The following is a 27,371-nucleotide window of genomic DNA, read 5'->3' as shown; positions in this document are numbered from 1 at the left end:
GTTGGCTCTAGCTTCTTCCTTGATTCTTTGGGGACATGGCAGTGAATAGGGGCTCCAAAAATCTTGAAGTGCGACACATCCAACTTTCTCCTAGAGAAATCCTCCTTCGGTGTAATCATGCCCAAAATCTGATGAGGACTCATCATGCCCAAAATTTGATGAGGACTCGGGTCTTGCAAATAGACTGTTGTGTTGCATGCCTCGGCCCACAAATGCAGAGGCAGGCCTTGATCATGCAACATCGCCCTTGCTGCTGCCACGATGCTACAATTCTTCCTCTTAGCCACCCCATTCTGCTGTGGGTTATGGGGTGCTGTTAACTCTCATCAAATGCCTTCTTTTGCACATTTTCAAATTCATTCGACATGTACTCACCTCCATTATCTCTCTTGAGAGCCTTCACTTTCTTGCCTGTTTCTTTCTCAACCAGTGCCTTGAATTCTATGAACTTGAGAACATCTCATCCTTCTTCTGCATAAAGAAGATCCAACACTTCCTTGAGAAGTCATCAATAAAAATGACAAAATATTTGTGCCTGGCAGTGGAGGTTGTCGAGAAAGGTCCACAAACATTAGAGTGGATCCTTTCAAGGACTGCATGTGCTTTGCTGTCCCGATCATGGAATGTGGCTTTTGTGTACTTCCCTAAGGTACATCCTTTTCATACATCTTGCTGCTCAAGTGCTCCTTTGGGGAGGCCTGTGGTTATCTGCTGCATGATCTTCAAAGCGCCATGATGCAAATGGCCAAGTCTTCTATGCCAAAGTTCATTGATAATGCGACTTTGCACCTTCTCCGCCTTTGTGCAATGCAACACAATCCTCCACATCTAGCTTGTACAGTTTTTTCACACGAACCATGATCTGCTTCACTTGTCCCGTGGCTATGTGTCTCAGGAATGCCTTTCCTTTGTTGAAGATCACATCATAACCACGGTCTTCCAAAACTACAACATAAATGAAATTTTTCTTTAGGCTCGGAACGAACATGACATCCTTGAGCTTGAGGGGGGAGCTCGACTCCCTCTGAAAGGTGATTGTACTAATCCTCGTCGCGCTATACCTTTTGTCGTCCCCCATCTCAATGTGCATCTGCAAGTCTTTTTCCTCCAAGTTATTGAAAAATTCTATATTCCCCGTCATATGGAACGAGGCACCAAAATCCAAGTACCACATGCTCCCCATCACGATGTTGGCCATGCATACAATGAGGGTAAAGCCAAGCTCGAACTGTGAAGCCAAGTCTCCTAAGGTCTTCTTGCTTGCCTTCTTGTGTGGACACTTCGTGGCATAGTGCTTGAATTCATGACAATGGAAGCATTTAATTTTTTGACAGATCTTTCTTCTTGCCCCCTTGACTGGATTTTGGCTTTGATTGGGATCTCTTCGCTTTTCCCTTCTTTGCCTTTCCAGCGAATGCAAAATTTCCTTCATCCTCGGCGCCTCGCCCTTGGATGAATCCCATCTCTGGTATTTCGCCTTATTTCCTCTTGCACCAAGTCGAACCATAGGTGTTCCCAACGTGGTAGTTTCTCCCTCCCATTCACCAAATTGTGATAGTTATGCCAGCTCTTGGGAAGGCCCAGAAGGGTTAGAGCTACTGAGTCTTCTTCAGGGACATTAACACTGACCCTGCCCAGTTCATCATGACATTGGGTGAACCTACTTAGATATTGTGGTATAGCATTATTCTTCCGCATCTTGATACTTCGAAGTTTATCCTTGAGCGCCAACTTCTTGTGGTCACTACTATTCTCGAACAATTCTGTCAGTTCTTTCGACATCGTGAACGAAGTTTCTTTTCCGTGGAGATTCAAGACAATATGATCCCGTACTCCCTCCAAGAAGATTCTCCTCACCTTGGCTACATCTTTCTTTCGCTGAGCAAGGTTTTGGCATACAATGCTTGAGGTTTTGCCACATTTGTCTTGATGTATTCTAGCAACCCATTGTCATCTAATAGTGCTTCGATGTAGTCTTTCCATGCAACAAAATTTGACGTGCCTTCTCGTTGAAGGACATCTTCTCAACTCTGAAGAAATTGCTACATTGATCTTCAAATTCGAACCTCTAAGACCCAAATTCGAATTTCCTATTCTATTGTGAATTCTGCTCTGATACCATGTACAAATTATGGTGTAGATTCAAATCTGCTCATGAAATTTACTAAATCACAAGACTCTAAGCTACTTTACTATTCTCCGGAATTCAATTCACAATCTAGAACACAAATCATAGACATGCAAAAGGAAACATCACACATGCTCAAAGATTTACATAGGGGAAAGCAACTGCTCAAAACCCCTTCCTATTTGTATTGCATTAATCAAAGAATAGAGGTGAATACATATGCTTGCTCAAGCTTGAGCACAACCTGCAAGTGTATAGTCTATCTCTTTGCCTAATTGATTGACTCTGGCCAACACTTAGTCAATTTTCAAGCCCTCCAAGCTCCTATTTCCTTGCGCCGTTCCTTGAGGAAATTAACCCCTATTATTTAGGAAGTTCTCTCAATTGGATTGCGCAATTCCTCTAAGCTTTTCCTCTGACTGCATGCATCACCTGTACACATTGGAATAGTCTACAACTTATAGTACATTGCTTTGGAATCTCCATCTCAACTGGGTAACTCGAATTCTTTGCATGCATCAATTATTTTGGGTTGATTGATTAGTTAATTGGTTGATCATCGAGTGTGGTTGAAGTTACACTTTCACAACTTGACCTTCCACTAGTTCCTCCAACAGTTAGAGCTAGTTTAACTGATTGCTACAAATTAGCAATCAATCATATTGAATTGAATTCAAGCCTCCCCAACTCGAATTAACTGAGTTAACTAAGTGACAAGTGCCATGTCACCTCAGTGAACTACCTCCAAGATTTTTGCTTAAATGGAAATTCAAGTTTTCTCTAGTTTGACCAAGTCAAAGTCAAACTGATATTTTCTTGTTTCATTTTCAACATTGGCATGTGAAAACTTGAAGTAGAGTGATTGATGAGAATGGCAAATGACATAAAAGAAACATGATTCATAACCCAATTGACAAAATGCAAACATAACCCCAAATGTAACAATATCAACCTCGAAAACTAGTTGAATTGATCATAGTCCTTTGATAAATCTGCTTTTAACACCATTGCCTTCATTCTTTTAGTTTTGATTGAGTGCAACCCTTCTTGGGCTACACCTATTGCCTCATGATTTTGCCTTGATAAAAAGCAAATTGCTTATTTGAGATAGAGGTTGAAAGCTTTTTTTTAACCCTTAATGTAATCATCTTGGTTGAAATCTTGTAAATGCAATTGTGTAAAGAGATGGGTCTAAATCCTTTAAAAGCCCCATGATTGTCTATCTCATAGATGAGGGCAATGAAAGTTCGATTAAGGACAACTAACATTTATGTTGAGGACCTTGGTTCCTCAACAATGCTTATCAAGTCATCCTCAATAACCCCATAACATCCCTAAAAAAATTTCAATGGTCCACCCATTAGGACAAAGACTTTTGACCTTTAGAAAATTGTGAAGAACACTTTGTAACTCATCCTTAAAGACTCCTTCTAGAGGGCTCATATTATACTTCTCATTCATAAACTTGGGAAGGAAATAAATTAAATTTGATCACCTTTGCTATTGAAGCCCCATTCTCTTCTTTATAAATACCACCAAAATGAGCAAAACCATGCTACACCAATTCATCGAAATTGGATGTTGAAAACCCATCATCCCTCCAACTAAATTTCTAGAGAGACTAGCTCCTATTTGTCCCTAACATGTTCTTTAAGCGTCTTCATATTTAGCTCAAATTGAATAAAAATTTATTATCGTGATGAACCATTAAAGGGCATCTACTACTCCTTAGTTAACTTAATCAAATCCCCCTCCTCCAGTAAGATAGGATTAAATTTGAAAGGGCTAGAAGGTTTTCTCTTATTTTTTTCCATTTCCAATAGTATTGGCAACTGATCAAAGTCACCTCTCATACCTACCCATTGTCTAATTCTAAGGTGGTCATTCATGTAACAACTATTTGAGGGGTTTCTAGATTTGTTGTTGGAACTCTCCCCAAGCATCATTCTTAAGTATGGAGTTGTACTTTTCTATCATGGCATCACACCATACTTGCTTTGTAGTGGCCTTCTCAAAGCTTGAAGTCTCTATCTCAAGAGTACAAGTCATTAATGCAACATAAGCAAGCAACTTTTTAGGTGGGTGGATTGGGTAAACTGTTTGGCGTTCGAATTGAATTGGAATGTAGTGAAGCCTTTTTCCCTTTGATGGAATCTTGTAGATTTGAAGCTAATTTAAATTTAATTTTAGATTTGAGCATGGGACAACAAGCCTTTTTCCTTCTTCAATCAATGTTAGAGCCTCTTGTGACATTGTGGACCACCCATTCTTTTTGAACTTCACATTCTTGCTTACCATTGTCTTTTGTTGTGCTATAATGTAGATTCAATACCATTTGGAAGTCTCATTGTATTGAGCAAATATACCCTTGATTCTTGATGGTACAAATTTACTCCATTTCTTAGCGAACATTGTTGGAAAATGTAATTTGAGTCATCTTGTAATGTACTTGTCAAAAGAATAAAGAAAAGGATTTTTATTATTATTATTATGACTTATTAAATCATGGGTTTCATGCTTGGGTCATCATGTTTTAGGTCAAAGTCCCCATTTAGGACTTGTAGGATTTATTCTGAGTCAATAGAGTCATTGTACTTTTAAAGAGACCCTTCTTGAGCTTTTGAATCATGTAAAAAGGTTTAGTATTGAGACAAATATAGTTTATGTATCCTCCACATCAAGTCGGCCTAAGGACATCAATTTGACCTCACTTGAAGCCTATAAATAGAAGCAAGTCAAATTCATTTGGAGTATCTCATCTCAAGCAAGTTCGATATCTCTAAGGAAGCCGAAAAAGTGCGAAGTGGGTCTAAGGAAGCCGAAGGAAGTGCGAGTTGGGTGGAGTCTAGGGAGAAGAAGAAAAACAAAATTTTGGTGCTTCTCTCTCTTTGTTTCATGCCCTTGTTTAGGAGATTGAAGTCTTCCAAGTTTTTCTGATGTCGGAAGCTGCCTGATGCCAGAAGCTGCTACATAGTTGAAGTTACTAGAAGAGAGGTCGAAGATCTGGGAGGCTGACTTGGTGTGGAGGGAAGGTTTGGTCTTTGTCTAGGGTGAAGAGTCTCAAAGAATACTATTGAAAGGAAGATAATTTTGATTGGGTTTTCCCCTCGAGGGGGGTTTTTCCCTGGGATAGTGCCTATATCTAGTGTCCATTGTTTTATGTGCTTTTGATTTGGTTATTCCTTGATGAACTAAAAGAAAGAAGATATAAAACTTAATAAAAAGTAAAAAACATCACAAGTAATTATCAAGTATAAGAAAATCTTTTTGCCTTTCTGATTTTCTAGCAAACATGAATATGACCTTGACAACTAATGAAAGTCACCTCCAATGCTCAGTGCTTTGGAATTAAGTGTGGACATTTTTTCAAAATTTAGACAACAATAGTACATGCTTGCCTCAAAGATACATGGCCAACTCCATGTCATGAATATTGGCTTTTATTGTCTCAGTGATGGCTCCCTTGTTATGTTCAACAACCCCATTTTATTGTGGTTGTATGGTACTGTAAGTTGCTTCTCAATCCCTACTTCCAACTACATCTCACTTCTTGGAGGTGCACTCTCCTACGTTCTCTAACCAAAGCACCTTGATCCTCTTCCCTATTTGATTTTCAACCAAGGGTTCAAATTCATTGAGTTTGTTGAATACTTCATCCTTAGTTTTCATAAACTAAGTTGAGGATTTTGGAGGAATAATTAATGAAAGAAACATAATATAGATTACATTCTAATGAAGACAAAGAGATAAACCCACATACCTCAAAGTGTATCAACTTGAGAATCCCTCTTTATCTCTACTTGTTGGATGGAAAAGCATTCTTAGAATGGTTATTGAGTGCACATAGTTTGGACCCATGCTTCATATGTCGAAGATATCACTGATATTGTGATATATTGTAAGTTGTTAGCTAATTTGATAATATCCTCCATGCATATCACAATATTTTAAGTTTAATAAAGTATCACGATGCATTCAAAATCATGTGATATTTTTTGTATATAATGTGAGTTGACAAAAATACGAGCCTTTTGATGTCAATTTCTCCTTATAATTAGATTTTTGATCTTTCAAAAGTCATTTTGCAAAAGAGATTTAGGGGATTGATCTTTGAAGAATTTTTTGGCCATTTTCCATTGAGGAAACAGGTGGAAATCTTATGTTTTCATTATCATTGCCGATCTATTGTGGAGCAAGAATTTACTTTGATCTACCATATTCATATTCCTAGGTATCTATAAAATTAATGCTTACATTTTCTTCATTTTCAAGATTTAGTATAGGATTTGCAATGTCCATTAGATATACCTCTACTTGCCCCTTTTTGATGGTAGATTTAACACTTATCTAGCTGTTATTTTTTAGTTGCAACATTTTTTGTGTTGATTAAATATTTTTCAAATTATTTTGTGCCATAGGTAATGGGTTTACTTAATGACCTACAAAATGCCAACATCTCTGGGCCCAACGTGGGAGTGTGGTGAACCAATTAAGCCTCATAGTCGATAGAAGTTGAATTACAAACTATGTGGGAAGGAAATATTTGGCAAAATGAGTTTCTTGCAATATCACTTTGCCAAAATCCTAAGGCATGAAGTGGGTATTTTGTTATGCTCTTGACCTGCGAGAAATTCCAGAATGCCAAAAATGCGAAGAAATACGACCCATAACACAAAATAAAATGAAAATAACAACAATTATTTTATTATTCAGAGATAGATGCAATGTTCACTTGCCTCTTCGAGGGGGCAACCTCCAGCGTAGTAGAGCTCAATTACAAATAAGACTTTATGATGTTTCCCTTCTAACTACGACTATTTATAGCTAAATGACCTCCAACAACCTAATGACTAGTGGTCCTTTGCATAACATGGGTTAACCACTTTACTTATTAATAATGGCTCATTTGCAACTTAATGTGGTCCCTTTTTTAAATGCGGGTCAACCACTTACAATTATTAATACGAGCTTTATTGACTCTTTAACTAATTATGACTATGACTCGACCCCATTGGTTTTATTACATAAATAAAGGGGTTAGGGTTGGACCCTAACATGCCCTCCCCCATCAAAAGCAACTTTGTCCTCAAGGCTGAAGCTATGGAAACTGCTGAAGAATAGTGGTTGGTTCCCAAGTCACATCTTCTAGAGTGGTGTCTTTCCACTTGACAAGGACTTCCTTGATCGTGTGGCCGCGCAGATGTCTTTCACGAGTATCGAGGACCTGTTCTGGTTGGAGCCAGAGTGAACCTTCCTCATCCAATTCGGGTAGACTGGTTTGAATTCTGCAATTGTTCCCCACCACTTTCTTGAGGCATGATACATGAAAGATTGGATGGACTTTTGAAGTTGGTGGCAAGGCCAACTTGTAGGCTATTGCTCCAACGTGCTGAAGTATTTGATAAGGTCCATAGAATTTTGGAGCTAGTTTCTGGTAGCCCTTTCCTTTGAGCGATGTTTGATTATATGGTTGCAGCCGCAGGCATACCTGATCCCCTTCTTGAAATGTGCGCTTTGAATGATGCTGGTCTGCCTGTTGCTTCATTCGATTCTGAGCTTGATGGAGATTATCTTTGAGACGAGCGAGCATGGCGACACAATTTTGTAGGAGTTGATCAATTGCTTGCACCTTAGAGCATCCAGGGATATAAGAAATAGGTGAAGGTGGAGTTGGCCATACACTGCTTCATATGCAATCATCTTGGTGGTTTCATGGTAGTTAGTATTATGCCACCATTCAACTAAAGGTAGCCATTGCACCCATTGATGCTGCTTTTCTGAAGTGAAGCACCTTAGATATGTCTCCAAACATTTGTTGACTGCTTTAGTTTGACCATCGGTTTGGGGATGATAGGCAGTACTTAGTTGGAGCTGGGTGCCTTGTAGCTTGAAAAGTTCTTTCCAAAATTTGTTGGTTTAAGTCTGGTCACGATTAGACACAATGGAAGTTGGCATGCCATGCAGTTTGAAGATCTGGTCCATGAAAGCTTGAGCTGCCAAAGTGGGGGTAAATGGGTGGGGTAGAGTGCAAAAATGAGCATATTTAGAAAGTCTGTCCACAACCACCATGATGATGGATTTGTTGCCCGACTTTGGGAGATTAGTAATGAAATCCATGGAAACATCTGTCTAGACGAAGGCAGGGAGTGGCAATGGCTGTAAGGTTCCTGGAAACCTGACTGTTTCTCCTTTGTGGCATTGACACACATCACGTTTAGCTACAAAAGTAAGAATGTCATTTTTCATGCCCATCCAAAAGAAAGAACGACGAGTGCGAGCATAAGTCTTCTGAAAGCCTACATGCCTTGCTGTGGGAGATGAGTGCAATTCTTGCAAAATGTGGATTTTGAGGGTGGATGTTAGCGGTATAACTACTTGATCCTTGTAGTGAAGAATCTCATCCTTCCAAGAGTAGCCGATTGAGGAATTTGGATCTGCTCTCAAGTTATTAATAAGTTGGGAGAGAGAGGGGTGTGAAAACAATTCCTTGCGGGCTTCTTCAATCCAATCTGGTATGGGAAGAGAGATTGATAGCAGTGTGCTTTTACCCTCAAATTGGCGCGATAAAGCATCAACTACTACATTGTCACGCCCTTTCTTGTAAATTATCTCATAATCATATCCCAACTTTTTGGCCAACCATTTATTTTGTTGTGGCAAGGATAGACGTTGCTCCAAAAAATATTTGAGGCTTTGATGGTCTATGCAGATTTGGAAACGCCGCCCCAATAAGTATGGTCGCCAGGTATCTACTGCATGTAAGATGGCCATCATCTATTTCTCATAGGTAAATTGACCCAGATGTTTCCGACTCAGTTGCTGGCTGGTGAAAGCCAAGGGTGGACCTTCTTGCATTAAGACAACACCAATACCAGTACCAAAAGCATCACATTCAATCACAAAAGATTTGGTGAAGTCTGGTAGTGCCAATACTGGAGTGGAACACATGGCCTGTTTGAGAGCCACAAATGCTTGTTGTGCTGCATCAGTCTAGAGGAATGAATTTTTCTTGAGAAGGTTAGTGAGGGGTCTAGCAATGCAACCATAATTGTGGACAAATTTGCGATAGTAGCCAGTGAGACCCAAGAATCCCCTCAAACTCTTCAAGGTTTTTGGTTGGGGCCAATCTTGCATTGCTTGTATCTTTTTGGGATCAACCCTGACACCTTCATGACCCACAATGTGTCCCAAATACTCGACTTCTTCCATGCCAAAAGAACACTTGGACAATTTGACAAATAATTTGTGATTCCGAAGCAGTTGCAAGATCAGGTCTACATGTTGAAGATGTTTTTCTAGGTTAGGCAAATAATTTGTGATTTCGAAGCAGTTGCAAGATCAGGTCTACATGCTGAAGATGTTTTCCCCAGGTTAGGCTGTAGATGAGAATGTCATCAAAGAAGATGAGGACAAATTTTCGGAGATATGGTTTCAGCAGGTGATTCATGAGGCTTTGAAAAGTAGATGGAGCATTACAGAGACCAAATGGCATGACCAAGAATTCATAATGGTCTTCATGAGTTCGGAAAGCAGTCTTGGGAATGTCTACTTCTTTCATGCGTATTTGGTGATAGCCAAAGCAAGGATTGAGCTTGGTAAAGAATTCAACATCATGTAGTTCATCAAGCAAATCATCAACAACCAGAATAGGGAATTTGTCTTTGACTGTGAGCTTGTTGAGGGCCTGAAAGTCCAGACACATGCGCCATTCTCCATCTTTCTGTAAGGACCACATTCAGAATATATACATTTTTTTTTTTTAAACAACAAATACAACCAGAAAAGAAACGCATTGAATTTCAAATTTATTCAACACTGTCTAACACATTCCTGACACTCATTTCAGGAAACATATCATAACATTTACATACTTTTAACTAAGATCAAATAGTAATGAAATACATATGTACCGTTCACCAGAAGGCGAGACTCCGCTTGCTCTGCTGTTACTGGTATTCCCTTGTTGTCGGTCACCTCCGCGAGTGAATGATGACGTACTTGATCCGAATGCGAAGACCCACCGGTTAACCTCCCAGCCTACTCCTTGGGTACTCTTCTTCCCCGCGGACCCCCGAGCTGCAATGGGGTTGTACAATGGAGGAAAGCACTAGCTGGTAGAGGAGAGCACACCTTGGCTCAAGAGTCCCCTCTCTAAAATCCTCTACCTCACCAAACTCACTATAGCTTCGTAATCACTGCTCTGACCTCATCTCATCCATCCAATAATAGGGTTCCAAAAGTCCCTTCTCCCATGGCTTGCCCCTTCTTTTATAAGAGTCCTCATAGATGACACTTGGCATGTCATGCATAATTATATTTTTTATTATTATTTAAAAGCTTGATTATTCACCTACCCATGTGTCACTCTCTCATCAAGGGTCACCCAAAATTATTTACTTAACTTTTTATTTAAAACTAATATTTTCCTCACCTCACAAGATTCCTATTTCTTCTCCTAGTTGTCTCTTTATCCCCCCCTTTTATTCCTTAAATTGTGTTCATTACTTGAAGTCAATTAATGAGTCAAGATTTTATCCCCAATCTACTCCCTAATTTAACTCAGGTTATCTCTTAGATGGATATTCTTATGTTGGTTTTTGCCACATGGAGGTTCTCTACATTTCTCTAAATTTAATTTATTATTCTTATTTTAATTCACCTTCCTCTTCTCTTAATTAGGTTTAATTAGTTTAGGATTAATCTTTATCCTTACAATTATGTCCCTCTTTCCCCTTTTTCCCTAATTAAACTACATAATCTACCTAATATTTTCCAACATGGGAAGGGTAGAGTTTTTAAGGTAGTCTATTTTATTTCTACCTATGATCCTCTTAACCCAAGTTCTATTTTTGATTTAATTACCTCGGTTTCTAACATCATTTACCCTTGATGTAAATTTACCTAGTTTTCATTTCTTGATTATATTTATCAATTAATTTATTTTTAATGATTCCAAGGGTGCCAAGTTTGGTCGTGCCCTTCAAGAACTTCCCTTGAAGCTCCAAGGGTGCCACGCCTAACAATTTATTTGTGATGCAAAGGGTGCAAAGTTGGTCGTGCCCTTCAAGAAATTCCCTTGAAGTTCCAAGGGTGCCACGCCTAACATTTTATTTGTGATGCCAAGGGTGCCAAGTTGGTCGTGCCCTTCAAGAAATTCCCCTGAAGTTCCAAGGGTGCCACACCACTTGCCCTTCAAGCATCCAGTGACTACGAGGGGAAAGTATAGTGCAACGTCATAGACCACTATCATCTCTTATGTTGCTTGCTATAGTGAGACTAATGGTGTCGGGGATCAAGGAATCCGCCTTGATGCGCGCCCCCCGGTAAAATCCTCATGAGCAACCCAACTTTGGGACCTGCCCTCATGGCATCGTGATCTTCAAGGTGAAGGCGTTTCAACCCTTCCAGCCCAAGTCACGGCGGGAGTGCTAGTGGGTGAGATCAGGGACACTGTCCCACCCCTCCCATGTAGTTCCATCCACCTGTACAACCCCATCACCCATATGTGAGTCATTCGGTCAAGCAACTAATCTGTGCCTGCAACCATTAACATATCATCATAATATAGTTAAACATATATGGCAGGTTTCAAGATCGACTCAGAATTTCAAAGATAAAATAGTATGAATTTTCATCAAACCAGGGGTCATCAACTCGTCATATGCGAGTGCCTCTGATGGTTTCCTGCCATACTCAATAGTCATCAGTAACAAGGTTTCTCAACGTTAGTCATTATCATAATAGCATCATTAACAACTCCTAGTCATTCACATCATTGTTCATCGTGAACTAGAACTAATATAAGTAGCCAACGTAAGGAGCACGTCCATCATAGATATCATCAACATAACATCAGTAGAAATAATACATATACATCAAAGATATCATCATCATAATATCGAATAGGAAATAAACACATCCATCACATCCACTAATAGTAGAGTTAAGTGTTTGGATCCCCAACCTGAGGTCCCCAAAGAATAAAGTGTGGGCCTTAGGGCTAAATAAATGTTAATGACATATCATTGTCAGTCAACTAGAGCGGGGCACTACATACACCCCCTCTTAATAATGGACTTCGTCTCGAAGTCCTTGGAATAGGTAAGGAAAATGGTGACGCATTTCTTTGGTGTCCTCCAAAGTAGTTATCAGAATTCCATCAAGATGGCACCATTTGGGTTCTTATATGGAAGATTCTGCAGAACACCTCTCAGTTGGGACTGACTAGAGGATCGAGTATTCATGGGACCAGAAGTGGTGCAAGAGATGGAAGAACAATTGACTATGATTAGGAGAAGGCTAAAAGAAGCACAAGATTGACAAAAGAGCTATGCTTATGCTCATCGGGTAGACCGAAGCTATGAGGTGGGGGATAGGGTGTTCCTGAGAGTAAAGCCCCCCAAAAAAAAGACTATAAAATTTGGAAAGGGAGAAAAATTGTCTCCACGATTTGTGGGACCTTTTGAAATCTTAGAAAGGAAAGGTTCAGTGGCATATATGCTTGCCTTACCTCCATCTTTAGCACATATGCATGATGTGTTTCATGTTTCTGTTTTACGTCATTATATTTCAGATCCTTCACATGTCATTGACTTTGGTCATTTGCAGCACCAAGCTTGTTTGAATTTGAATTTACAATGATTGGTAATCACATAATAGTAATAAGCACATAAAAAAAACAGGTTATATCTTAAAAATAGTTTTAGGATTCATGTTGGTGAATCATGCTAGCCATAGTTCATCAACTATGAATCACTAACAATTAGTTTGAAATGATTCTTCCTTCATTATCCATATTAGTGATTCTTTTTTAAAAAGAAAAATCCCCCACCTCTCATATTTGGCTATCAATGCAGCGCCTTTGTGTAAACCAAAGATATTCATAGTAAGGAATTACATTTTCACTTGTAACTTACTAGTCTTCCACCAAGTCAATATTAGTGTTTCTTAGACAAGAAATACTCAAATGTGAGCTCTTACCAAGAATTTTCTCTTGCTAATGAATACTCAATTTTTTTTTTTGTTTTTCTTTAAGTTGGTCTAATATATATCATTTTCCTTTTACTTTTGTCTATTTAATGTTTCTAACATGGTTGCTCTTAGAAAATCTAAATGAAACAAACATGTTTTATTATTTTAGTTTAACATTTTATTGACTTTTAAAAATTAAACATATTAATCAACAATATTTATATTAATTTGCATACTAAAATATTTCATAAAATTACTTTCACATATAAAACTCCAAACCATCATTCAATAAAATTAACCATATTACTTAACAATATTCCTATTACATTACATATTAAATAAAACAAAAAAAAACATATTACTTAACAATATTCCTATTACATTACACAAAAAAAATCATAACCATGTATCACTTTATTTATCATCATTCAATAAAATTAAACATACTACTCAATACATACTAACAAAATAAACATAACTTTTGCTCATAAACTTCCAACTCTCGTTCAACAATGTTAATGTTTTCATAAAATAAGCATTTAAACTACAAAAATATTCATTAAATAAGCCTTTAAACTAACAAATATATTTCTTAAATTTCTATAACTTCTGCAAATAAACTTCCAAGCCATCATTTTCAACAACCTTCCTATAAACTTTAAATAAACATTTAACAACCTTCGTGGAAGCTTCCTTTAAATAAAATTTGGACTAAATAAAAGTTCCGTTGACCACATTAGGGATTCTGCACTACATACCGAAAGACAAATTCAGGAGCACTTCAAAAGTAATTGTATGGACACCCTAAAATCTCTTTTTCTATTTTTAACATTATGTAGACCTAAAGTTCAATATATGGTGGCATTAGTACATGAATACACTTACATGAACGCAAATGCAAAATATCTAGAGATATATTGATATCTCCACCTCTCCTCATCGGGTCTTCTTCGTTGCTTTAGCCACGTTGCCATATGCAGTTTTTTTTTTTTTTTTTTTACATTCATGCATTATTCAAAACTTTGTAATGTGCTTGCAACATCATCTAGCCATTTGCAAACCAAGTTTGGTCTCAAACCAACCAAAGGTTATTTTATTTCTTCCTTATATTGTATCTTTTATTCAATCTAAGGTTATTTTATTTCTTCCTTATATTGTATCTTTTATTCAATCTATTTCCTCTCAGCACTTGCTCACGCTTTGCATTTAGCCTCCTAAGAAAACCGCATAACGTTTGATATGTAACCTTTTGGAATCAATCTATAAACCATTATTTGGAATGGCTCAGAAATTCATCTAAATGAATAATGTCTTGGCCTCGAAACATTCAAAAGATATTTTATTTGAATATGTAGAACCTTATGTTTATAGTCAAATATTCTCTATGTAACGTCTAGTCTTCAATGCAATGCACCGATTATCCATTCCTTTAAAAGTATAGGACATCAAATCCAGAGGGTTCTTCATTTACACTTTATTGCAGCGTAGGAAATAACTTATGAATAGAACCTCTGAGTTCTACATGCAGTTACTAATATAACATGCATGAATCATAACAATATAAACAACGTCGATGTATAATCATTTATAGTTGCACAGAAGTAAAACCATAAATGCAATGACATCAATGTCATGAATTCACACCATAATACATTTATCTTGAAAAATAATTTTATAATTTTCTTTTTTTTTTAGGCGGGTGAGATTATTTTTATTTAATTAATTTAAATGGATAATTATATTTCATCCTCATCTCTCGCTTTCTGAACTGTTGGGTTGAACCAAAGTTCTAAATTGACATTTAAAGGGACAAGATGTAACAAGGAGAATGAAAATTGTGGACAGTGTTAATTCATAAACAGGTAAATTTCTAAATAGCCATCACGAAACAAAATAAGAACGGCAATATTGGATTTCTCAAATCAAATTTTGCTCATATTCTTGAATTCGCCCAGAGCATTATTGAAAATGGGCATTATTTTATGTTTTTGAGAACAGAAAAAGAATCTGGAAACTGTTTTTTTCTTAAAGAACAAATAAAAATAAGACAAAATGGGTTATACGTGTCAATCAACGTGGGTTATACCAAATAAGATCTGATGATTAGCAATTTCGTAGGCCACTCATTGTTGCACTTCCAGTTCAACATCAGTTCAAGAAACCCTTTATCTTGAATATCTAATATCACTACTAGATTTGATGAAAGCATAGGTGTCTTTCAAGGGTTAAGCCGCGTGTTTTCAAGCCCGCCTCTCCAAAGCTCAGAGAACTGACAAGTGGAAAGTGGGATGAGATTTGCACCGTTATTCGAATCTATCGTTCGTTCAAGGTGGCCTCTAATCCAAATTGGATTGAGGCAGTAAGCCGTTGTGAGAACATTGTCGAGGTTGAAAGCTTGCAAAAGCCGCTGGAGCCGAATCTGCCCAATGAAAACAATGGTGAAATTAAGGATCTCGAGTTTCAATTTATCGACAGTGGCAGTGACTTAGAAGATGATTTGAAATTTGCATTTGGCAAAAGACGGAGGGATAGAAAAACTGCAGCTTTACAAAGGCTCACAACTATGCAACGTGTCTATGTTGGTAGACTGATTAAGATGCAAGGCTCACAACTATGCAGCGTGTCTATGTTGGTCGACTGATTAAGATGCACGGAAATGACTACTAGGCTATGTCAAGGGACATGAACTGAATGCAATGCAACATTCAATTGCAACTCTCCAGAAATTATGCAACAGATTTCGTGCTTACCAAAACTGTAACATTGCATAAGGGACAAGCATATTGGAGCTAAGAAGATTTGGTGATCTGTTTTCATTTAGTTGCATATTGACATTGTCTTTACATGTCATAAGTTGGTGATTAACTACTTTTCAACTTCATTGTTGCACGGCTCGATCTTTGATCGATCTAAAGGCACAACTGCTTTGTTTTTATGCTTGCCTTGTAAGCTGGCATTTGGTAAGATCTTAGCCTTTTTCTAAAGACCAGATCTATACTATATATATATTTTTTTTATATCAAGGGAAGCAATCACATGGACCACCATAGTCACTGGGTATGCTCATAATGGATCCGCAGAGGAAGCCTTAAAATTATTTGGGCGGATGCAGAGAGCACGAATGAGATTGAATGAATTCACATTTGCCAGCGTGGTCAAGGCAGGCACCGGAATTGCGGCTCTGGAAGAGGGCAAACAGGTTCATGCTTCTATTCTCAAGACGGGATTTGATTCGGATATCTTTGTAGGCAGTGCTCTTGTTGATATGTATTCCAAATGCCTTGTTGTTGAGGAAGCACGGCAAGTGTTTGACTGTATGCATGAAAGGAATGTTATGAATTATAAAAAAATTTCAGCATGTTATGATGTGATTTCCAGAATTATATTATATCTGATATACTTATTACAACTAGCAATTAAAACATGAAATAAGCCTAATGATGAATGCCCAACTCAAGAAATTAATTCCTTAATGTATTAGACAACTTAAGAACTGATTTTAGGCTAACCCACATGAAATTTTGCCACTGTTATATTTCAGACTTCAGAAATAGAATTATTCAGAGATAACAGTCACCCAAAATGTAGATCTAGGCGAAATTTTGACAAACATCAAACATAAATGGCTTATTAATGTATTTAGCAATTTTTTTAGTTAATTTCAAACCACTTAGATGTGTTTTTCGCCACTATTAGAAATGTATATGACCGCTGTAGCAAACAGTGAGGAAAAAGATGGTTTAGAGATCAAACCCTTAGGTCCTAGGCCTTGAAGATCACTTGCCCAAGTTGCCGAAAAAATTTCAATACTTGAAACACAAATATTTACCAAATTTTCTGCAAAAACCCACCAATGATTAGCTTTAGAAAATTAAATATTCAAATTAGAAATGGAGCAAGGGGAATCTAGGGTCAATGAGAGCTAGCACTTGGGCTAGGAAAAGGCAGCTCTGGGTTTAGGAGCCCCAAAACTTGAAACCATTGCTCTGAAAAAATTATTTTGCTTCAGATCTTTAGAGTTATTGCAAAATCTTTAATGGCTGGCCTTGCAAAAATATTTGTGACAAGATATAGCCCTCTAGGGCCTAGATCTGTTTCAAAAACCCCAAATCTGTTTGAAAAAATCTCAGATCTGAAGATTTACTTAGCTGATTTCCCAGATCTATTTGTGCAAACAATCTTTGAGCCCAGATCTTGCCCTCCAGGGTTTAGATCTAGCTCAGATCTGAAGATTTTCTTGATTGATTTCTCAGATCTATTACTGCACAAGTGAAAAAGAAAAATCCAATACCCAATATGTACAAAAATAGAGAAAATCCCAGAAACCCAAATGTTAAAATTCAAAATTATGTTATAAAATTTTAGATCTGCACAAGTAAATAACAGATCTATACAAATAATTTACAGATCTATACAAATAATTTATAGATCTATCAGATCTGAGGAGTATGAGTCCAACTCCGCTCCCATATCTGATAATGTAAGGCTCTTAATAGTCAGATCTATACAAAATTCTACAAAATATTTAAAAGATTTTGAAATTTTAGAGAGGTACTAGCCCAAAAACACCCTGCAGCAAAAAGATTATCGTTAGATAAATCCTTGGGCTTATATGAAGTAGGCTCTTCAGAAAATGTGTTGAGAGCTGACTGGTCCAACCGAAGACTATCCCCAAATGCTCAATGAGAACCTAAGAGATCTTTTGCAAACACTAGATCAACCATCAAATCAAGTAGAGAAATAGAACAACAATAAAATTCTGAAGAAATAGAGATATCTGCTAGTTCAATCAAACTAAAAAATGTTATCCTAGATCCGATAAACTGAATAAGATACCTGTATTCAAATTATTCTAAGAGATCTATTGATTGATAGTTTTCACATAATATTAAGCAGAAATTAAAACAATGTTACCATAAATTCATGAAGAGGAACACTACAACACGTTGAAACCCCAAAGACTTTTGCATTAATTAAAAAAAGTATACAAGAGAGCTTGAGAGCTTAGTACATGATCTTCCAACATACCTCCTATTTAAGGATAAATCCTCCAACGGCTTGTTCGAGTGATCCTTGTCAAAGCAATCTTGACCGTTGATGAGGATCAATTTTTTTTTAATTTCATTCATTGAAATTTTAAATTCTTGAGGAAATTTGAATTTTTCAATTAAATGTATTTTAATTAATTCAAAAATTAAATTTTTGAATTAATTTCCTCGAAATTTTGACTTTGACTTAACCCCAAGGACCAAAGGCTTAAAATATAGCAAAATAATTAATTTACCTTAATCCTCGGACCTCTTGAAATTTGAATTTTAAAGGACTCACGAATTTTGTCTTTGGAAAATTTAAATTTACCTAAGACCTAGAATTAATTAAATTTCTGGCTTAGGATTTTAATTACTTTTTTGGCCTGAAAATTTAATTAATTAACCTATGAGGGAATAAATTATTTTTTTCTAACCTTCAAGACACTTTACATCATAATTTTCATATTTTTACACCACAAGGGGGAAAACCCATTTGGAATAGACCCTCACAGACTACCCATTTCTGCGACGCAAATATAATCCAGCAGATCAAACAAATTGTAATAAAATAACCTAACTAAATAGTTAGGATTATTCCCAAATCACTTTTACATAACCTGATCTAGAACACTGGTACTCGCCTAAGATCCCAGTGACAAAATACATTCCGGCTTTGGGGTAAGATTGAAGGAAAACTCTGCCGACCATTCGAAAATGGATCGATGAGACAAAAAAACCTCTCAGATTGTAGATCGTTACCAAAAAGTAGGTTTATCTAGGCATTACATACATGACACAGATCTGCTAAGATTATTTACATCATATACATGCAGAATGGGTTTACATTGTAACATGATAATTAAGCTGATGATGATTGCTGAACGACATGGACACATCGATTAGGCGCTATCCCTTTTGCGGAAAAATGGGGTGTACTACTATGGGTCGTTGACACGTACTGGTCAACACCGCTCAATGTACAGATTGACATGTCTTATCAAACTCTGCATCTCAACAATACCTTTCGCATATCAATTTATCATAAACAACATATGTATTAACTAACTCCAGTCATCACAAATATTGGTAGAGACCCCAAGTCTACCCTTTTGTATAAGAAATGCTACAACCAATCTTGGATCATTCATCTCAGAAGAGTGCACAAATAGCTATGGGTGGCTTAAGCACTGAAATTTACTGCTACAAGAAAGGCTTCGACGTATTATAGATTGATGAAGTCGAATTAGTAGATCGGATGCAAAGGCGATGTTATATGACCAAGATATGCCCATGTTCTTATGGGTAGAGGCATGTAGCACAACGGTGTACATACAAAATAGGGTTCCTCATAGAGAATTGGGGAAGGTAACACCAGAGGAGGTCTTCATAGAAGTTAGGCACTTTGGGGTCTTCGGTAGTATAACTTACTATCATATGCCGGATGACAAACACACCAAGCTTGATCAGATTGCAGAGAAGGGATATTTCATTGGATACAACAAAACATCCAAGGCATACAAGATTTACATTTCGAGCAATAGGAGGATCATCGTGAGACGAGACATGAAGTTCCAGGAAGAGAAAGCCTTCAAGAGATCTCTCGAGTTACCAATAGGTGATCAGAGTGAGTCAACAAAAGCTCCAAGGTTTGAGTAGCAGTTGCAGTGACAATAGAGCATGAGTACAGTCACTAGTATGAGCACCAACTCAGGTGCAAGTGATCTAACAAGTTCACAACAGACGGAGCAATAGGGGGAGGATGAGGAGCTGCAAGCTCCACCCACCACTAGCTTGAGGAGAAACAAAGAGGTTCAATAAACGCTAAAGGATGTGTAGGAGTTTGTGGGGACTCCTATGATAAGCAAGAGGGAGCGCAAAAAACTAGATAGGTACAAGGTGTTGGTGATGTTGTAGCTTATATTGTGTTTAAGCTTTATTTATCAGTTTTATCACAAAACAAAGCAAAAAATCAAAAGAAATGGAAAATTAAATCATTGTTTAAAGTTTGATCGCATCGCAAATATCCATGGGACCTGTATCGGCGGAAAGAAATATGACATGTGATATGGTGGACCCGATAAAGTATTGAGCGCACTTTGATATATTTGAAATCTGGAAGGTTATGTTTATTCACATATCGGAGGAGTTGGAGGGGCGTATGTGAATGTGACCCTCGGAGGATGCGATTGCGATTAGCGATAAAGATTGCATCGAGAAATGTGCACAGACATGGAATAAGCGGAAAAAGGTATGTATTATGTGTATTTCCCTTTTGAAGGGTTTATAATAGAAATAAGCGCTGATAGGAGGTTTATGTGAGTTAAGTCCAAAGTAATAAGGTTATGGGGCTTGGATATATATATGCGGCATAAAGCATAATCAAAGGGTTAATAAACATTAATCGAAGGATTAATGAAGAGGGGTTATAAAGTCCCGATAGAAAAGAAAGACTGGGCTATATGTATATGATTTACGCCGATTGCGATATGCGATGGCCGGACCTGATAGTTTATATATGATGTGCTTTATAAGTTCGGCGGGTCCGCAATATCGCAAGGTTTGAGTTCAAGCACCAATTGAAAGCGCCGATTGCGATTTGCGATGACGATCCGGACCCGATATTATATATGCCATGTTTTATAATGTTGGCGGGTCCATAAAGCACCAAATGCATATGTCTTGGTTCTTTTGCTGATTGCAATCCGCGATAATGATTCTGGACCCAATGAATTATTAAATTAAGATTTATGACAAATCGAGTCCGTAAGGGTATTAAGGCATATTAAAAAGGCGAAAGGGCGGATACGATAAGTTTTTGAAGCATTATTGATTCATTTTCAGTTCCATGAGTCTCATCATTATTTAAAAGGCATTTGAGTTTAAAAGGCGCGATCAAGCAGTAAAAGTGATGCGATCAAATTGCAATCGCAAATTGCAGTGGGAGCATTTATACGGGGTAATACCCTTCTGCCGATTGCGACTTGCGATATTGTATATATGGGAACATTGAATGGGCGGATCCGATGGGTTATGAAACATAGTTAACTCTTTCTGAGTTCCGCTTTGCGTTGATTTCGCTGAATAAAGGGAAAATTAGTGTTAAAGCTGAATCCGAAGAAAAGGTGATGGGTCGGGTTTATTGGTGTTTTCGCCAATCAGAACACTCCCGACATATATGCGGCCCCCTTTCAAAGCTTTTGGCGTAGTTTTACATTTGTTATGAGTTTCAATATTTTATATGTAATAAAGTTGAATAATCTCAAATAGGAAATAGTTTTATAACTGTTATAAAGCGGTTTATTAGTTGTTCCAAGAAATCAGTTCCAAAACTGATTTGATAGAACATATTAAAGCCTGAAAAGGGAATTGTAAAGGTTGTTGTTGGAATTTTCGAGAACCTGGAGACTAGGCCACTGTATTCTTGATATAACTGTTGATTAATGAAAGAATCAAAAGTTTCCGTGAATTGTTGGGTATAATTTTGTAACCTTCTCTGTCACGTGTCATCTTATGTTTTCTTCTTTCAAGTATAGTAATGAAGCTGCAGGTCTTTATTCGCTTATGTAAATAAAGTTAAAATTCCTTAAAAGAGCACTCCTATACTTGAAGTTTTCCTCTTCTTTTCTAAGTTATAGATAATAGTTTCTGTGTCAGGCAACACATTATCTTTAACTTCTCCAAGGGTTGCAGATAGTAGTTTCTGGGTTAAGCAGCATATTGTCTATGATTCAATTCTCATTTTCATAATTCTTCTAAGTGACGGATAATAGGTTCTGTATTAAGCAACATATTATCTTTAACTTCTCCTTCAAGCTTTCTTCATTCATCATTTATATCTAGCAATAAATGGCATTCTGAGATGTTCTTGTCATATATGTATGAAGGGTTAAAGACCAAGTTTTCCAGGTCCTTCATTTGAGAACACAACATATATCTAAGTGACAGTAAATAATATTTATTAATGTCTTAAGCACAATTTCTCTACAACCAGGAAATTGGTTTCTTAAGGTACAACAGGTGACATAGGTCGTCAACAAAGAGCCTTCTAGTTATGAGGAGGTTGCATAACATTAGGCGTGGCAGGATGCCATGGTGGAGTACAATTCCATCATGATCAACGATGTATGGGAGGTCGTTCCTAGACTAGTGGATAGGGCAGTGGTTGGATCCTAATAGATCTATAAGATAAATATGTTGCAGATGGCAACATAGAGAAGTATAAGGCAAGGTTCGTTGCCAACGGGTATGCACAAATGGAAGCATTGATTATGAGGAGATCTTCATAGCAGTGGCCAAATATACATCTATTCGGGCAGTGATATCTATAGTAACGTAGATGGGATAACAGATTCACCAAATGGACGTCACGACAACATTCTTGAATGGGGTGATAGAGGAGGAGGTGTATATTGAACAACTAGAGTGTTTTGAGAGGCATGAGAGAGGCACACACATGTGTAGGTTGAAGAGAGCACTATATGGGCTCAAACAAGCTCCCAGAGCATGGTATGGTCGGATAGACAACTACTTGTAGCAAATGGGCTTCATGAAGAGTGAGGCATATTCTAACCTTTATTATCTGATGGTAGGGGGTGAACCACTCATCCTAGTTTTGTATGTGAATGATCTCTTCTTGATAGGGTCATTGGTCCTCATTGAGGACTGCAAGAGGGACTTGGCATTTGAGTTTGAGATGAGGGACTTGGAGCTGATGTATTACTTCCTAGGGTTAGAGGTAAGGCAGACAGACATGGAGATCTTCCTTGGGCAAGGGAGATATGCTATGGAGATCCTAAAGAGGTTTAAGGTGCAGGACTCTAGACCGATGTCCACACCTATGATTACCAATTGGAGGAAGATTGATGCTTAAGAGGACGCAGATGTGGACCCAAGCTTGTATAAGTAGCTCAGCAGATCACTCATGTATCTGGTCAACACAAGGCCAAACATTTGTTTTGCGGGCAACGCTCTTAGTCAGCTCATGGTGGGAGAAAAGAGGGTTGATTAGACAAGAACGAGACACGTTTTGAGGTATTTGCACAAAACAATTGAGTATGGTTTGAGGTATGATCGAGCTAATGGTTTCAGTTTATGTGGATATACAGATGCAGACTGGGCAAGCAGTTCAGTGGATCGGAAAAGCACCTACGAGTGTTGCTTCAGTATTGGATTAGGGGTTGTCTCTTGGTGCAACAGGAAGCAGAAGTTCGTGGCACTGAGTTCTATAGAGGAATAATACATGGCAGCTAGCATGGCCACATGCAAATCTGTTTGGATTTGGAAGTTACTAGTGGGTTGTTTGTTCAACGGTCAGATTCGACCAATATTTACCATGATAATCAGAGTTGCATCAGGCTCTCTGAGAATCTAGTGTTTCATGATAGGTTGAAGCATATGGACATCAGGTACCACTTCATTAGAGATTGCGTGCAACATGGGTCAGTTCGACAACATGTTATTAAAGAGTAGCAAGTTATGGATATTCTCACGAAGGCCCTGGGCAAGGCAAAGTTTGTCTTCTTCAGGGACAAGATGGGAGTAGTGGAGAACACCTTCCTCGCTAAGAGGGAGTTTTAGTTTTTGGTTGCATAAGATATGCATTCTAGTCTCTATGGTGTCTATGATGCTAGGGAACACTTTTTCTCCAATACCTAGAAAAGGATTCGTGAGAAAACATCTCAATTAGATTAATTGATGAATTCCTAAAATTTACCTACATCTCAATTAGATTAATTAACAAATTACTAAAATTTACCTAAGTCTAAAATAGGAAAATTGGTTAATTAAATCAAATTAATAGAGGAAAATCGATTTTGCTCTACAGACTTCTGAAAATGGCACTTGATGGGGTCAAGACGATCTTAGAAATTGATCGTGATTAGATCATGACTATTGATTGCTCAACGAGAGATTATAAGAGCAAGTTAATGGGGTTGGAGAGACACACTTGAGCAATTTGACTTACCTAGTTGCAGAGATAGCAAGGGCACAGTTGAAGCATAGGGAGACAATAACAACAAGGGTTTCAACCAAAAATTGAGAGAAGGATTCCAGAGAAGATTTTCACAGAGATTTCCAATTTCCAGAGGTAGCAACGAGGTCGATTTTATCTGTAGAAGAGGAGGCCGAGTCGGTGGTGTGCATTAGCCAGTGTGAGTTGCAGAAGAGAGCTTGTTTCAATGTGTCAATGCTAGATCTATCACCCGGAGGCAGAGAGAGTGGGCTAGCAAATTTTTGGAGGCAGTTCGACTTGCAAGAAGTGATTTCCGGAGTATGTATGAATTTTTCGGGAGGAGCAGTGCACATTTTTGGCAGGTAGTGCGAATAACTAGGAGGAGTGGGAGTTACTCAGAAGAGACCAAATCGCTTTGCAAAGGAGAATTTGTGCCTCCACATTATTTTGCTAGTGGATATTATTATTTGTCCGACCTTTGTTAGTATTTGGCAAGCATATTATTGTACTCTTAAATTGTAGAAGAATTTCTAATATAAACTCTCATCTACTGAACTGGTTTTCCCCACGTTGGGGTTTTTCCAGAGACTATTCTCCAAAAATCTTGGTGTCCAAACTTTTTGTGTGTGAATTATTTTCTCAGTTGTAGAATTTAATTTTGTGAAGATTGCAGTAGTAAATTAATCGCTATTTGGCACAATATTTATGAAGACAAATAAATTGCATAAGTTAGGATATAATTTCTAGCTACTGCAATTAACGAAATTTCACAGTCGGCTCGAGTGCTAACTAGACGAGACTCAAACTGAGATACTGGCTAAGGCTTCATCTTGAGTAGCTTCTTCTCAGGTACTATAACCTGCTTTTGCTCTAAGGACTCTCTGAGAACTCTTCTCTCCTCAACCATCACTTCTCTACTATGTGAACTTCTTGCTTTGCTGCCCAAAATTGCACCTGTCTCTACTTGGAACTTGTAGAGATTCTTCATCCTCACACGTATCTGCTTCTTACATCTAGAAGCTAAATGCCTTAGGTAAGCCTTACCTTCGCTGAAGAGGACATCATAACCCTTGTCCTCTAGGGTAGCTACAGAAACAAGATTCTGCTTCAGACCTGGAATATAGAGGACATCTTTGAGATGAAGAGGATTACCAGACTCGCTCTGAGAATTGACAGTACCAACTCCTCTGCTCACATACATACCATCATCTCCTAGCTCATTCTGAAACTTCACATCCTTCTCCTTCAAGTGGCTGAAATACTTCTTTTTCCCGGTCATGTGGAAGGATGCTCCTGAATCAATATACCATACACTACTGTCTGTTGAGCTTGCCATGCTAGCAATCAATGAGAAATTTTCTTGAATTAGGCAAAAAAAGCATCTACATCTGCAGATGCAACTACATGATCCTTCCAGGACTCCTTTTGATTAGGACAATTAGTGGCATATTGCTTGTTACTGCTCAAACTAGCAGGGGTCTTAGGAGGGAATCCTACAGAGCAACTACTAGGTCAAGGGTAACAATGGAGCGATGGCCCACTATCACCTCAGCTAAGGCACCCTGCTCTTTACGGACTTTCACCGATGGGAGGAGACCCAATATTAGAGGAATCACGATAATGGTTGTGTCAATGAGAGGATGAAGGGTAATTCAGAAGACCTATTCCTAAGAGAGACTCAATTGTATGGCTTTCTTGCTTTGAAAACAAGGTGATAGGTACTCTAGGAAATGCTAAGGGGATTCTCAAGGCTAGGGTTAGGGAATGTATCTTGTAAAGATGATTCTAGGCCTGGAAATCCTTATGGAGACTTGGTCTTTATGTGATCTTTGTGGAGTTGGAGTTGTGAAGTTGTGGGACCACACAGGACCAAGTGGACCCAGAATTAAGTCAAGGAAGTGGAATTGATCAATCAAGGAGGGGCTTGACCTAATTGGTGAGGAGAATAGGATCAAAGGACTAATTTTCTTTTGAAATACAAATACAATGACCCAAGTGAGGACACTAACCCAAATTAGCCTAGGGCAAGAGATGGTATCGTGCCTAGAGCTTGCTATTTCTTGGGATTCCATTGTCGGAATTGCTTGAAATTTGGAGGACCCCTTGAGCAAAGTACAACGCAGTAGTGGACCAATTTTCAAGGTGTTTGGATGGCTACAAAGAGATTCGTTTGATGCCTAAGGTGACCTTGTAGGGTTAGGCCTAGAAGTTGGACAAGTGAAGAAAAGAGAAGTAAATTGACCACCAAAGGGATACGAGGATCAATGCCTTATTGCTTGGGCTGAATGGTATCAAGATACACATAGATCATGAATTTTCATGATCTAAGGAGCCCTAATTGATCTTTGCTAGCCTCTCCAAGGGCAACAACTAGATCAATAGAGATTTATACTTCAAATTTGCGAAGGAGACAAAGTTTCGAGGTCTTTAACCTAAGAGGTGCCTCTAGGAACATTCACCCAATCCCTCAAAGGTCAACACATGCATTTAATCACTTATTCAAGGTCCTCGAAGAATTTCGCATTACATTTAACCCATACAAGAATAAAGATAACAACACACATGTAGTTAACTAGTAAAATAACGAGAATAACATAAAATTTTTGATTTACATGAGAGAGAGAGAGAGAATATATCCATTTATCAACTTCACATTAGAGAAGCTTCAAAGACAATTGTGGAAATCCAAACATCATAGTGCAAGGAAAGCTCTGAAAATTCATCCCAACAAAAAGTGCGAGAATCTCATAAGAGATACTAATCCAAGTAATGATGATCAAAATGAATTATCTCACTTCTATTTATACAATCACTTAGGAGTTCAATTTGCTTATTTTTACCTAATTGAGCTCCAAATATAAAATGATGTGTAATAATAATATCCCTTGGTGACAAGCCCAACAAGATAGCTCAATAACACAATAATAAGCCTCTCAAGAGGGTCGAGTGATCAATAAAGTGAGTCGTTGGGCCTTTAAGGAAACCTAATGAAGTCGAAAGTGCACCATGATGTGAAAATGGACCTCAAACATAGTGGACAAGGGGTTGGACCCTTCTCATCCAAGCAAATCCCTGTGGTACCCCCAAGTGGGTGCGGAGGGTAAAAGGACATCCTCATGTGTCTCCAATTGGATTGAAGCTGCCTGTAAACCATCTGTAAGGGCTAGGAGGATGTCATAAGCCCTCATTTGGAGCCGAGATTGTCTGCCAAGTATATGGTGTAAGTGTGGAGCTAGGTGGGCATGGTGAACTAGGTGCATCACCCTCATCCCAAAAGGTGGAACACGAG

The 27,371-nt window shown here is 38.0% G+C and overlaps 1 protein-coding gene and 1 pseudogene across 1 annotated transcript in view; both read left to right on the top strand.

The window, feature by feature from the left end:
- Positions 1-27,371, top strand: part of LOC149256035 (structural maintenance of chromosomes protein 4-like) — a 217,316-nt gene that overhangs the window by 14,656 nt on the left and 175,289 nt on the right. The window lies entirely within an intron of this gene.
- Positions 15,152-15,870, top strand: LOC149256037 (uncharacterized; annotated as a pseudogene).

This window comes from Pinus tabuliformis, chromosome 7 (assembly GCF_031772625.1).
Source record: "Pinus tabuliformis cultivar Carrire ecotype Pingquan chromosome 7, CPIR1, whole genome shotgun sequence".
Taxonomy (NCBI): Eukaryota; Viridiplantae; Streptophyta; class Pinopsida; order Pinales; family Pinaceae; genus Pinus; species Pinus tabuliformis.
The sequence above is the reverse complement of the archived record's forward strand: the minus strand, read 5'-3'. Positions and strand labels throughout refer to the sequence as shown.